This window comes from Podarcis muralis, chromosome 15 (assembly GCF_964188315.1).
Source record: "Podarcis muralis chromosome 15, rPodMur119.hap1.1, whole genome shotgun sequence".
NCBI lineage: Eukaryota > Metazoa > Chordata > Lepidosauria > Squamata > Lacertidae > Podarcis > Podarcis muralis.
The window spans coordinates 38,337,666-38,349,793 of NC_135669.1; positions in this window are offsets into that span (position 1 = coordinate 38,337,666).

The window sequence follows — 12,128 nt, forward strand, 5'->3', positions numbered from 1 at the left end:
GCCAAGGCCCAGCCCTGCATGATGCGCTGGCTCCGAGGGGCAGACAGGGACAGGGCCATCCTGGGCGGGAATAAAGGGGAGCAGAGCAGAGCACAAGGAGTCTTGGTTTTTTAAAAAGTGCTTTGTACATCCATGTCTAATCTTGTCCTTTTCTTAAAAAAAAAATTTCCCCATTTTTTGCATTACTTTTTGTAAATCTTACCAAAAAATAAAATAAAATCGGGATTAAGGGGTTTTCTCAGGACGTTGGAGGTTGTCTGCGCTGTGTCCTATTTGTGTAAGTGGCGGTGGCATTTGATAGGAAATGCTTGTGGGGGGGGGACACCAGGGAAGAGATGGCATATAAATCAAATCAATAAGGATAAGTATAGGTGTTAAAAGAGCCCCCAACTCTTCACCCCCCTCGCTTGTCTCATGGGCCCAAAGAGAGCGCCCCAATGCCCCTTCCATCGCTCCCCGCTTTGCAAAGGGACTACCTGTTCCCCTTACTCCCACCCGCCTGAACCTACTGCAGCAATTCAGACTGTAAATATTAGGAGTAGGACGTCCTTAGTGCAAGTGGAAACAACTCCAGGCAATTCCTGTGCAGTTGATTGAGCTTGGAGGCCAAAAGTATATTAAAAAAAAAATAAGTGACTTCTTTCATGCCAGTTCCTTTCTTTACTTTCTTTCTTTCTATCTTTTTTTAAAAAAAAGCCAAAACCACAGCTTCCCCATCAGCCAGAGGCTGGGGGATCAAATACAGGTCATATTTAGCAAAGGTGGAGATGAAACACAGTTAAAGGAGCTGGCGAATATGACATCACGGCGTGTAAGAGTGTGTATGTGTGTGTGTGTGTGTGTGTAGGCTGGAGAAAGTGAGGAGGGGGAAGGGGCTCCGTCTTCAGCCAAAGGAGTCAGAATCCCATGGAGACGTTTTTTTAATGGCCCTGTTTGTGAAAACACCTCTCACCCACAGACCGAGAGGTCGGAGTGCAGTTTGTTGGACGCACTGATGCATTCAAAAGAAATTGTAAAATAGAACCTTTGTTTTCTTTCCTTCTGGAAATTTTTTTTTTAAAAAATCACATACAGTGGTACTTCGGGTTACAGACGCTTCAGGTTACAGACTCCGCTAACCCAGAAATAGTACCTCGGATTAAGAACTTTGCTTCAGGATGAGAACAGAAATCGCGACGGCAGCGGGAGGCCCCATTAGCTAAAGTGGTACCTCAGGTTAAGAACAGTTTCAGGTTAAAAACGGACCTCTGTTCTTAACCCGAAGTGCCACTGTATTCGTTCTTGAGGCACTTCCACACCATTTGTTTAATGAGCATTCATCCCAATTTGCTTTTAGGGAGATCAGACGGTGCGGGCTCTTTAAAGAATACCCATTCTGATTTGTTGATGGGGACTTTAGAGGACAGTCACTTCATAGCAAGTGTTAGCCCACACATTCCAAAAGTGTTTTCACTTTCCTCATCGCAAGAAGTCCAATCTTTTTGACCTGGATTGGCAGGGATGTGATTGAATTGGGAGGAGCCCTTCATCATTCTGTCACAGGTAGACAGAAACTAGTGAGGGCTTCTAAATTTCTCTTTTGAGTTCGGAATTGATTTTTTGCCTTCCCTGCCGCAAAAATAAAATTAAGTTATAGGTTTGTTTGTGGGGGTTTTTAGGGGCTGTTCCACATTGACAACCTGTTTTGCAAGGGCTACTGGGAAGCCAGAATCTGTGCTTACTATTATACCCAGTGGCTGGAAGTGAGCAATTCTGATGCTCTGGACTTAACACGTATGGTATATTACCCAGTGGTAGATGGTGCCCACTGGGGACTAGATGGGGTGGAAGACAGGGAGCCCAACAGTGGGTGGAGCCAGGGTGAGTGACAGCCAGAGCCGGAACCAATGACAGGCAGAGCCAACTAATTTTAGTTTCTGCCCCACCCTCTCCTTGGGTGAGGGCAGCACAGTAAAGAGGAGGTGGAAGGTGGCAGCAGTGCCACCCCTGGGCTGGAAGCAAGTAAGAAGGTGGGTGGCAGGGAGCAGGCTGAAGCTGGTGAGCCAGCTCCCCATATACCCAAGCAGACCAACCTCCTCTGGCATTGTTGTTTAGTCGCTTAGTCGTGTCCGACTCTTCGTGACCCCCTGGACCAGAGCACGCCAGGCACTCCTGTCTTCCACCACCTCCCGCAGTTTGGTCAAACTCATGCTGGTAGCTTCGAGAACACTGTCCACCCATCTCGTCCTCTGTCGTCCCCTTCTCCTTGTGCCCTCCATCTTTCCCAACATCAGGGTCTTTTCCAGGGAGGCTTCTCTTCTCAAAGTATTGAAGTCTCAGCTTCAGGATCTGTCCTTCCAGTGAGCACTCAGGGCTGATTTCCTTCAGAATGGATAGGTTGGATCTTCTTGCAGTCCATGGGACTCTCAAGAGTCTCCTCCAGCATCAGAATTCAAAAGCATCAATTCTTTGGCGATCAGCCTTCTTTATGGTCCAACTCTCACTTCCATACATCACTCCTGGGAACACCATAGCTTTAACTATTCAGACCTTTGCCCACAAGGTGATGTCTCTGCTTTTTAAGATGCTATCTAGGTTTGTCATTGCTTTTCTCCCAAGAAGCAGGCATCTTTTAATTTTGTGACCGCTGTCACCATCTGCAGTGATCATGGAACCCAAGAAAGTAAAATCTCCCACTGCCTCCATTTCTTCCCCTTCTATTTGCCAGGAGGTGATGGGACCAGTTGCCATGATTTTCGTTTTTTTGATGTTGAGCTTCAGACCATATTTTGCGCTCTCCTCTTTCACCCTCGGCATTACCTTCATTTATTTCAAAATGTGCCAAGTCAGCCATGCTGCATTTCAGGGGCCCCTCCTGCTCATTCTGCTGCTCATTCATCTGATCCAAAGTTCTATCCTGTGGGTGTTCCCCCCCAAGAAAAAAATTAATGTAGAGAAATGTGGAATTGTAGAGCTGGAAGGGAACCCCCAGGGCCATCTAGTCCACCCCCCTGCAGTGCAGGAATCACCCCAAATAATGAGGAGTCTGATAGCTCAGTCAGTAAAGCATGAGACTCTTAATCTCAGGGTTGTGGGTTCAAGCCCCATGTTGGGCAAAAGATTCCTGCATTGCAGTGGGTTGGACTAGATGGTCTTCGGGGGGCCCTTCCAACGCTGCAATTCTGTGACTAGGATTCTATCCCGCAGAGGAACATATGTTCGCTCACAGGAACATAGCAGGTGTGTGGGAGGGGCGGATTCAATTCGGTTCACATTTAAAGCCGAGTTCTCTGAAATGAGAGGTAAATTGAAATGCAGCCCTCTTTCAAGACCTGCAGTTCTCCAGGCAAGCAACACGTACAAAAGCGCCCATGCTAAAGTGTGCCTGTAAATGCACCTGTTGGTGAAAGTAACACAATGCATTATACAGTGGTACCTCGGGTTACATATGCTTCAGGTTACAGACTCCACTAACCCAGAAATAGTGCTTCAGGTTAAGAACTTTGCTTCAGGATGAGAACAGAAATCGTGCGGCGGCAGCAGGAGGCTCCATTAGCTAAAGTGGTGCTTCAGGTTAAGAACAGTTTCAGGTTAAGTACGGACCTCCGGAACAAATTAAGTACTTAACCCGAGGTACCACTGTATCAGGAGAAATTGCTTTGCAAAAATGTGTACGTTAGGGGAATTTGCATATTTAAAAAAACATGTATAGGAGAAATTTGCACCTAGCTGGATAATTTTCATGAGAATGTTCTTTAAAAACACACACACACACACACACACAGATGTAGAAAGGTGGAGAACTGAATTTCAGGTTGGAAAAATGAGAATTTGGGAGAAATTGAAATGGGCAAAATCGCCCGTCTCTAGAACACCAGAAACTGCTTTATACCAAGTCAGACCATTTGTCCATCTACCTTGATATTGTCTACACTGACTGGCAGCAGCTCTCCAGGGTTTCAGGCAGCGGTCTTTCCCCAGCTCTGCTTGGAGATGCCATTGGGGAGCAAACCTGGGTCCTTCTGCATGCGCAGCAGGTGTCCTACCCATCGAGTCTTCCACCTGATAGTGGCAGGATTGCTTTCAACAGCAGTAGCTCCTCTGCCCATCCCCACCTGTCCCTTCCCATGACCGATTCCCAATGGGACAGAATTCTTGAGCCTGAAACTTCTGAGAAACGGTGTGTTGTCCGAGGCCCTGAGGAACCCAGCAACCCCGGGCAAGCAGAATGGCCGTGATCTTCATCTGAGAAGAATTAATGAGGCATGTAGGATAGTAATGGGTGGAGGGATGGGGGGGAGGGAGAAAACACCCAAGCAACTCTCCCGCAATTCCCTCTGGACCTCCTGCCCGAGGAGCGATGGGTCTGGCGAGAAGGGGGCCGAGGGGCAGTGGTGGGGAATAGCAGAAAGGGAAGGAGAACAATATTGCCTCAATTAGCACGGTGTTTCCAAAAGTGTGGAGAGCGGCCAAGGCCCGGCTTACTGACTGTGACAGAACATTATTACAATCAAACGGGCATGGAATTTGCTCAAAGGCCAAGCTGAGGCGTTCCTTTACAGATGGCTGACTTCTTGCACCACAGAATCTCTGCCGACCCACCAGCTCAGGAGGTCGCCTGGTGCAGGGATCTTTAAAGTCTCAAAATCCTAGGTAGCTCGGGCCAGGGGTTGTCAGGATCCTGCCCAACCCGAAACCCAGAGAGACCTCGATGTCAAAGACCAGCTGCTGGAATTTGCAAGTGAGGAGATTTGCTGGTGCATTCAGCTGTTGCTTGCGGGCTTCCCATGGATGGCCACTGTGAGAACAGGATGCTGGGGTTGGTGACACATTGGCCTGATCCAGCAGGCTCTTTTGTTGTTGTTTAGTCATTTAGTCGTGTCCGACTCTTCGTGACCCCATGGACCAGAGCACGCCAGGCACTCCTGTCTTCCACGGCCTCCTGCAGTTTGGTCAAACTCATGTTGGTCACTTCGAGAACACTGTCCAACCATCTCGTCCTCTGTCATCCCCTTCTCCTTGTGCCTTCCATCTTTCCCAACATCAGGGTCTTTTCCAGGGAGCCTTCTCTTCTCATGAGGTGGCCAAAGTATTGGAGCCTCAGCTTCAGGATCTGTCCTTCCAGTGAGCACTCAGGGCTGATTTCCTTCAGAATGGATAGGATTTCCTTCAGAATGGATAGGATTTCCTTCAGAATGGATAGGTTTTCTTGCAGTCCATGGGACTCTCAAGAGTCTCCTCCAGCACCATAGCTGGCTCTTTTAGGTTTATTTTATTTCAGGCATCCCCAAACTCGGCCCTCCAGATGTTTTGGGACTACAACTCCCATCATCCCTAGCTAACAGGACCAGTGGTCAGGGATGGTGGGAACTGTAGTCCCCAAACATCTGGAGGGCCGAGTTTGGGGGTGCCTGTTTTATTTGATGTATCGGATTTATATACTGCCCTTCATCGAAAGATCTCAGGCTGGTTCACAGAATAATAACACAAAACAAAAAGCAGAAATAACAGAAACAGCAAAACGATGACCCACAAACGCGTTTAAAAGGCTGTAGAATATTAATCGGCCTGGTTGAAGAGGAACAATTTTACCTCAGTATATATAAGGAAGTCACCAGGCAAGCCACTGCAGAAAAGGCCCTTCTCATGTTTCTCCCTCTGGGGCTCTCTTGGAGGAGGCACACAAAGAAGGGCCTCTGGTGATGATCGCAGAGTCTGTGTTAATTTATATGGGGAGAGGCAGTCCTTGAGGTGTTGCTGTTCTTAAATAAGAGGCATGGGACCCTGTGGAGAACCCCAGGCAACCTCAAGTATCTAGTCACATTAGCCTCTAGCTTGCGGCACCCTCCTACTAGAATATCGTGAACCTGTCCTGATTCCTCCTCTTTGCCCCTTACAGACTTCAAGAGTGCAAAGAGGCTTCTCCATTAGGGCAAATGGGGCACTGCCCCAACACCCTCGGTCTGCCCTCAGCCAGCCCCCTCCTGCCTGCTCTTCTACGTACAACAGTCCAGGATGTGGCCCTGCCTGTCAGCTTCCTCCCCCCACCCTGCAGTCTTAATGTTGCCGTTTGTAGATCTTAGTAGAGAATTGTAGAGTTGGAACTGAGACCCCAGCGGTCATTTAGTCCAACCCCCTGCAATGATGATGTGGTCCATATTATGGGGAACGAACCTGCAGCCTTCATCTTTTCAGGCTCTGTTTTTGTTTCTGCTCTCCTTTGGTCTTTCATATTGCGTGCAGTTCTCCACTCAGGGTTAAAAAGGTAAAGGTACCCCTGCCCGTACGGGCCAGTCTTGACAGACTCTAGGGTTGTGCGCCCATCTCACTCAAGAGGCCGGGGGCCAGCGCTGTCCGCAGACACATCCGGGTCACGTGGCCAGTGTGACAAAGCCACATCTGGCGAGCCAGCGCAGCACACGGAAATGCCGTTTACTAAGCGGTCCCTATTTATCTACTTGCACCCGGGGGTGCTTTCGAACTGCTAGTTTGGCAGGCGCTGGGACCGAGCAACGGGAGCGCACCCCGCCGCTGGGATTCGAACCGCGACCTTTCGATCGGCAAGCCCTAGGCGCTGAGGCTTTTACCCACAGCACCACCTGCGTCCCCCACTCAGGGTTAAGGAGGGCTTAACATGCAGATGAAGGCGATCGTTGGGTGATGAAGGACTCTGTGTGAGAGGCAGGGAAGGAAAGAGAAGAAAGGGATGCTCCCAGGCGAGAGCTAGGAGGGTTCACCTTTCTCTGTGTGGGACAAGTGAAGGTGAAAGAGGACTTTGTCTTCTTTTCCCTTCCACTTTCCCCTTCATTTTAGTTTATTTTGTTTTTTATGGTAATGTATTATGAAAAGCCTTAATTAAAATCTTACAAATTGGTATACGATCAGCGCCACACTCTAACCCAGGCATAGGCAAACTCCGGCCCTCCAGATATTTTGGACTACAACTCCCATCATCCCTGACCCCTGGTCCTGTTAGCTAGGGATGATGGGAATTGTAGTCCCAAATATCTGGAGGGCCGGCGTTTGCCTGTGCCTGCTCTAACCACTGGTTCAGAGGATGATGGGACCAAAGTATAATTAGTTGGTCCTTCCTATCATGGACTTTTTCTCTCCTCCTTGCACTTCCGCCCTGGCAGACCCAAAGGGCACCAGTAGCCCCATGCAGAGCGGGTGCAGGCAGCCGGGTGCACTTGCCCCGGGCATCAGAGGGCAAAGTCAGCTGGGGGACCCTGCCAGGGGGCTGCCAGGCTTATGCTGTCATGCCAAGAACAAGACTCCCGCCCTGGGCCTCACCCAAGCTCTGCATGGACCTGGGCACCAGCCATGACTGCAAGAGTGAAGGCAGCAGTGGACCTTGTGGGAAGCCTTCTCCAAGGCAGCGTCCTCCAACTGTTGTCAGACTCCAGCTCCCATGAGCCCCAGCAAGCTTGAGCAATGGTCCAGGATGGTGGGAGTTGTAGTCCAGCAACATCTGAAAGAACTTCAGATGTTTTCGGACTACAGTTCCCAGAATCCCCCACTCATTTGCCATGCTGGCCAGGGGCTGGTGGGAGTTGGAGTCCAACAAACTGTGTGGAGGGTCACGACTTCCCAACTGTTAAGAGAATCAGCTGCGTACAATGACCCAGCAGATACGAGGAAGGGCTTCTAAAAACTCAGGCTGCTACCCTAAACACACTTCCTAGAGGCAGGAAGACCCTCTGAACTCGGAAGGCACTTCCTTCTGAGTAAAGATGGTTTATGATTGCAGGCACTATGATTTTATGATATTAAAACATTAAAATTAGGGGAGCCTTAGGGCCTTGCAGGCACTATCTGAAGACACCATGTTGGGAACCCCAGAGAAAAGTGTGGAATGGATCATTTTATTGGAATAATTTCATAAAATCATAGAATTTGAAGGGAGTCTGAGGATCAACTAGTTCAACCCCCTGCAATGCAGGAATATATATCAAACCTTGGGTGGGATCTAAAAACGGGGGGGGGGGGGGAACCACGCTATAAATAAGTTAGAAATTAGATAATTTTAACAACAACAACAAAATCTGTATGGAAAATCACTTTTTAAAATTTTCTGCTCTCTAGCACCATCTGGTGTTGGATATGTATAGCGCATTCAAATCACAGTTTCCTTACTAATGTAGCTGAGTCCCTCATTTCCTTTCTGACTGAGTTCTGCCATATGGAGGAAATAGACAGAGGCACTCCATGCCCCTACTTTTGCTGGCAAAAGAACCATTGGAAGGTCCTCAGGAACCCAGAAAAAAATGCTGAGCAGGCTCATACCCTGCTCTAGAGTGTAGGACCTGAACCAATGGCTTCAAGTTACAAGGAAGGAGATTCCAACTAAACATCAGGAAGAACTTGCTGATGGCTAGGGTTGCTGGACCGTGGAATGGACTCCCTTGGGAGGTTGTGGACTCTCCTTCCTTAGAGGTTTTCCAGCAGAGGTTGGCTGACCATCTGTCACGGATGCTTCAGCCGAGATTCCTGCACTGCAGGGGGTTGGACTAGATGACCCTTGGGGTCCCCTCCGACTCTACAGTTCTAGAACCCCATCTTTTGGGATGTCCTGAGAGCCTCTTACGAGTTCCCCCAGACGACTTGTTTATTGGCTATTCATCCTGATTCCCTCGCACAGAGCATACAGAGATGTTAGATCATGCCTGATCTATATTGATGTGTGCCTTGCTCTTTTGCATGGAAGCAAAAATCATTTAGTTAATATTCCCTTGGAGAAGGGTAGGGAATCTCAGGTCTGAGTGCTGAATGTGGCTTTCCGGACATCTCTTCTGTGTCCCTCAAGAAGAGGCTGGAGCCAGGCCACACCTCTCGCTGGCTCTGCTCTGCTCCCTCCTGTAATGTGTCCTTCACATGTAATAATACCTATTGCTGGCCTGGATTGATAGGGAGGGTGTGTATATCTGTCTGACCACACCCACTTTTGCCATGCCTGGCCCTTGGAATGCTGCCCCAAAAGGAATGTGGCCCTCAGACTGTAAAATCTTCCCCAAAATCCCCGCCTGAGAGGCTTGGATTAACTACCCCAGTAAATACCCATCTATGTGAATCAGTCCTTGGCTGAGAGGTTAATACCTCAGTATTTGCAGACCCCAGACTGGTGCCGCACTGATCACACCCTCTCTCCCTTCTCCTCTGAGGAGGGAGACATGATGGCAATCATCAGTTTGCCTACCTTGATTAAAAGGGCCTTGTTCTTTCAGGGAAGGCTTTGATTGGATAATTGGATGAAAGAGAAACACTTCCGAAGTCTCCATTGTGCGATGCATCTCTTGTTCGGTTCTCCCTTTCCAGTCCGCTTAGCCAGAGAGGGGCGAATGACGTTTTAAACCTGACGTTTCAGGGCACTGGGCCAAAGCTGTCTGTAGCCAGGCCAAATGCCCAGAGTGGTCAGAGAGGGACGGCTCAAGATGCTTTGCGGTTGAAGAACAAGATGTTGCTGCACATTGCATGTGGAGAAGCTGACTGGACTGACAAGCAAATCTTGGACTGCGTACACCCCATACATTTAAAGCACAAAGAATCCTATGAACTGCGATTTACCTCCACAACAGCCCTGTTTAGGGAAGCTTTTAATATTTGATTAATTAATGTATTTTAATATTTTGCTGGAAGCCACCCAGCCAGATGGGTAGAGTATAAATAAATTATTATTATTATTATTATTATTATTATTATTATTATTATTATTATTATTACCCTCCCCTGTACAGTGTTCCCCACCTGAGGCAAGCACCTCACTCCAGCTACTGCAGGGATGGTAAACATTCTCCACCCAAGGGCCACATTCTCTTCTGGGAAACCTTCTGGGGGCCACATGCATTTGTATGGCGGGCTCGTTTGTACATACTCACTCACACCCACTCTCTCCTCCATCTAATTTCCTGTTGGGTCTTCCCTCGTTCCACATCTGGTATTCCCCATCTCTTAGCCTAACCTCCCTCACAGGGTTGTTGTGAGGCTGAAATGGGGAGGCGAAGAACCATGCACACCACCCTGAAATCCTTGGAAGATAAAAGTGGTATATAAATGTAATAAGTAAGTAAATATTCAGAGGTATACTGCTCATGCATCTGGAAGCAATTTCTAAACCGTATATGTATAATGCTTGGGTTGTGGACCATGCAAAGAATAAGGGCAAAACTATTCATGGAAATAGAAAGCTGTAAAATACCTGTTGAAATACATCAATATCCAGTAGCATGAGCAAAAATCAAACTAGATTGTTCCCTGACCCTAAGATCTCACAGTCTAAATGCTGACAGTGGGGCTGCAGACAAGAAGATAGGAGGGAGAAGAAAGAGAAAGCCACAGATAACAGACAATAGGGAACGGGGATGAGGCTGAGCTCCTGTTAATTGAAATTTTGTGACTAGTCTGCAAGATTTGGGGTTCTGCAGAACTCTTTGTTCTAGGAAACGCTCTATAGACTCTGTATAACTTGACAGACTTCACTCCTGGAGGCATGCTCCACTGTCTCTCCAGAAAGACGAATGCTAACAACATTTGCCATATTTGTTGAGCTTTTTTGGGAATTCACCCCAAAAAGGCAAAGAGTGATACTCAAACACACACATACTGGTTCTGTTGGCAAAAACCCAGACATTTGGCCAACCCCAGACGTATGGCAACCTTACAGGCTGCATTTGATTCTATATAACTTGGAGTGAGCCCAACCATTTAAAAAAAAAATGCATTTCACTATTTCATGCCTATAAAAGAAAGATTTGGTCATATCTAATGCAAGAGTGAAGAACCTATGGCCCTCCAGGTGTTTCTGGATTCCAGCTCACATCATCTCTGACCATTGGTCATGCTTGCTGCTGGGGCTGATGGGAGTTGTAGTCCAACAACATCTGGAGAGCCACAGAGCCCTCAACCCACCCTGTCTACTCTGCTTCGGTTGGCACTCAGCAACCACCGCTGTCAGCCTGACCTCATTCATGTGCTAGATTTTGTTATTAGCAAATAATTTTCTAGTGCAATTAAAAGAAAAAGTTCTAAAAGAAAAAGAGTGGATCATCTATATCTTAAAGGTAAAGGGACCCCTGACCATTAGGTCCAGTCGTGACCGACTCTGGGGTTGCGGCGCTCATCTCGCTTTATTGGCCGAGGGAGTCGGCGTACGGCTTCCGGGTCATGTGGCCAGCATGACTAAGCTGCTTCTGGCGAACCAGAGCAGTGCACAGAAACGCTGTTTACCTTCCCTCCAGAGCGGTACCTATTTATCTACTTGCACTTAGATGTGCTTTCGAACTGCTAGGTTGGCAGGAGCAGGGACTGAGCAACGGGAGCTCACCCCATCGTGGGGATTCGAACCGCCAACCTTCTGATCAGCAAGTCTGTGGTTTATGTATTGTTAAATAACGCCTCTTGTTCCTGGATGGAGGATAGAGAGGGGTGTGTAGAAACCAGTGTACAAATGTAAAATTTACATTCTTAGTTCTGCCCACTTTTGACTTTAACCCCGCCCACTCCTGGCATGTGGCCCTCCCAAGGTTGAATAACAGGGAATGCGGCCCTCGGACTGAAGATGGTTCTCTGCCCCTCATATGCCTGCTCCATGCAGAGGCTTTTTTTAATGCAGAAGTGACACCTGTGTGTACAGGTTTAGGGGTGAGATAACTTGCAGAATCCACTGGCATAAAAGTCTGGGGGGTTTTCTTCTTCCTCCCTTTGGATTTTGCGTTTTTTCACTCAAGGCTCTGCCAAAGTGCTTTTTAAAACAAAAACAAACCAAGACTCCTCCAGCTATATGGCAAAGGAGCCTCCTTTGAACTCAGGTATTGTTTTCCAGAAACAACCACACACACACACACACACACACACACACCTCATTCCATCACAGCTTAAAATAACCACTGCCCACTCTGGAAGTTAAATTATTATTTTTTCCTGCTGCGAACACAGTCAGCTGGACACTTCCTTGTTGGAGCTATATTAAACAGTCTTCTTTTCTCTCTAGCCACCCCCCCTTTCAAATACACCTCTGGAGGAAAAACTGGAGAGTGTTTAAACAAAACCGCCTAGGATTCTTTGCTCAGCCTAAATGGCCTTGGAACCGGCCATGCCCTCAGTTAAGGTTTTTTTTAGTGGAGGCAGGTAAACAGACCTGGAAAGGAGCAGAC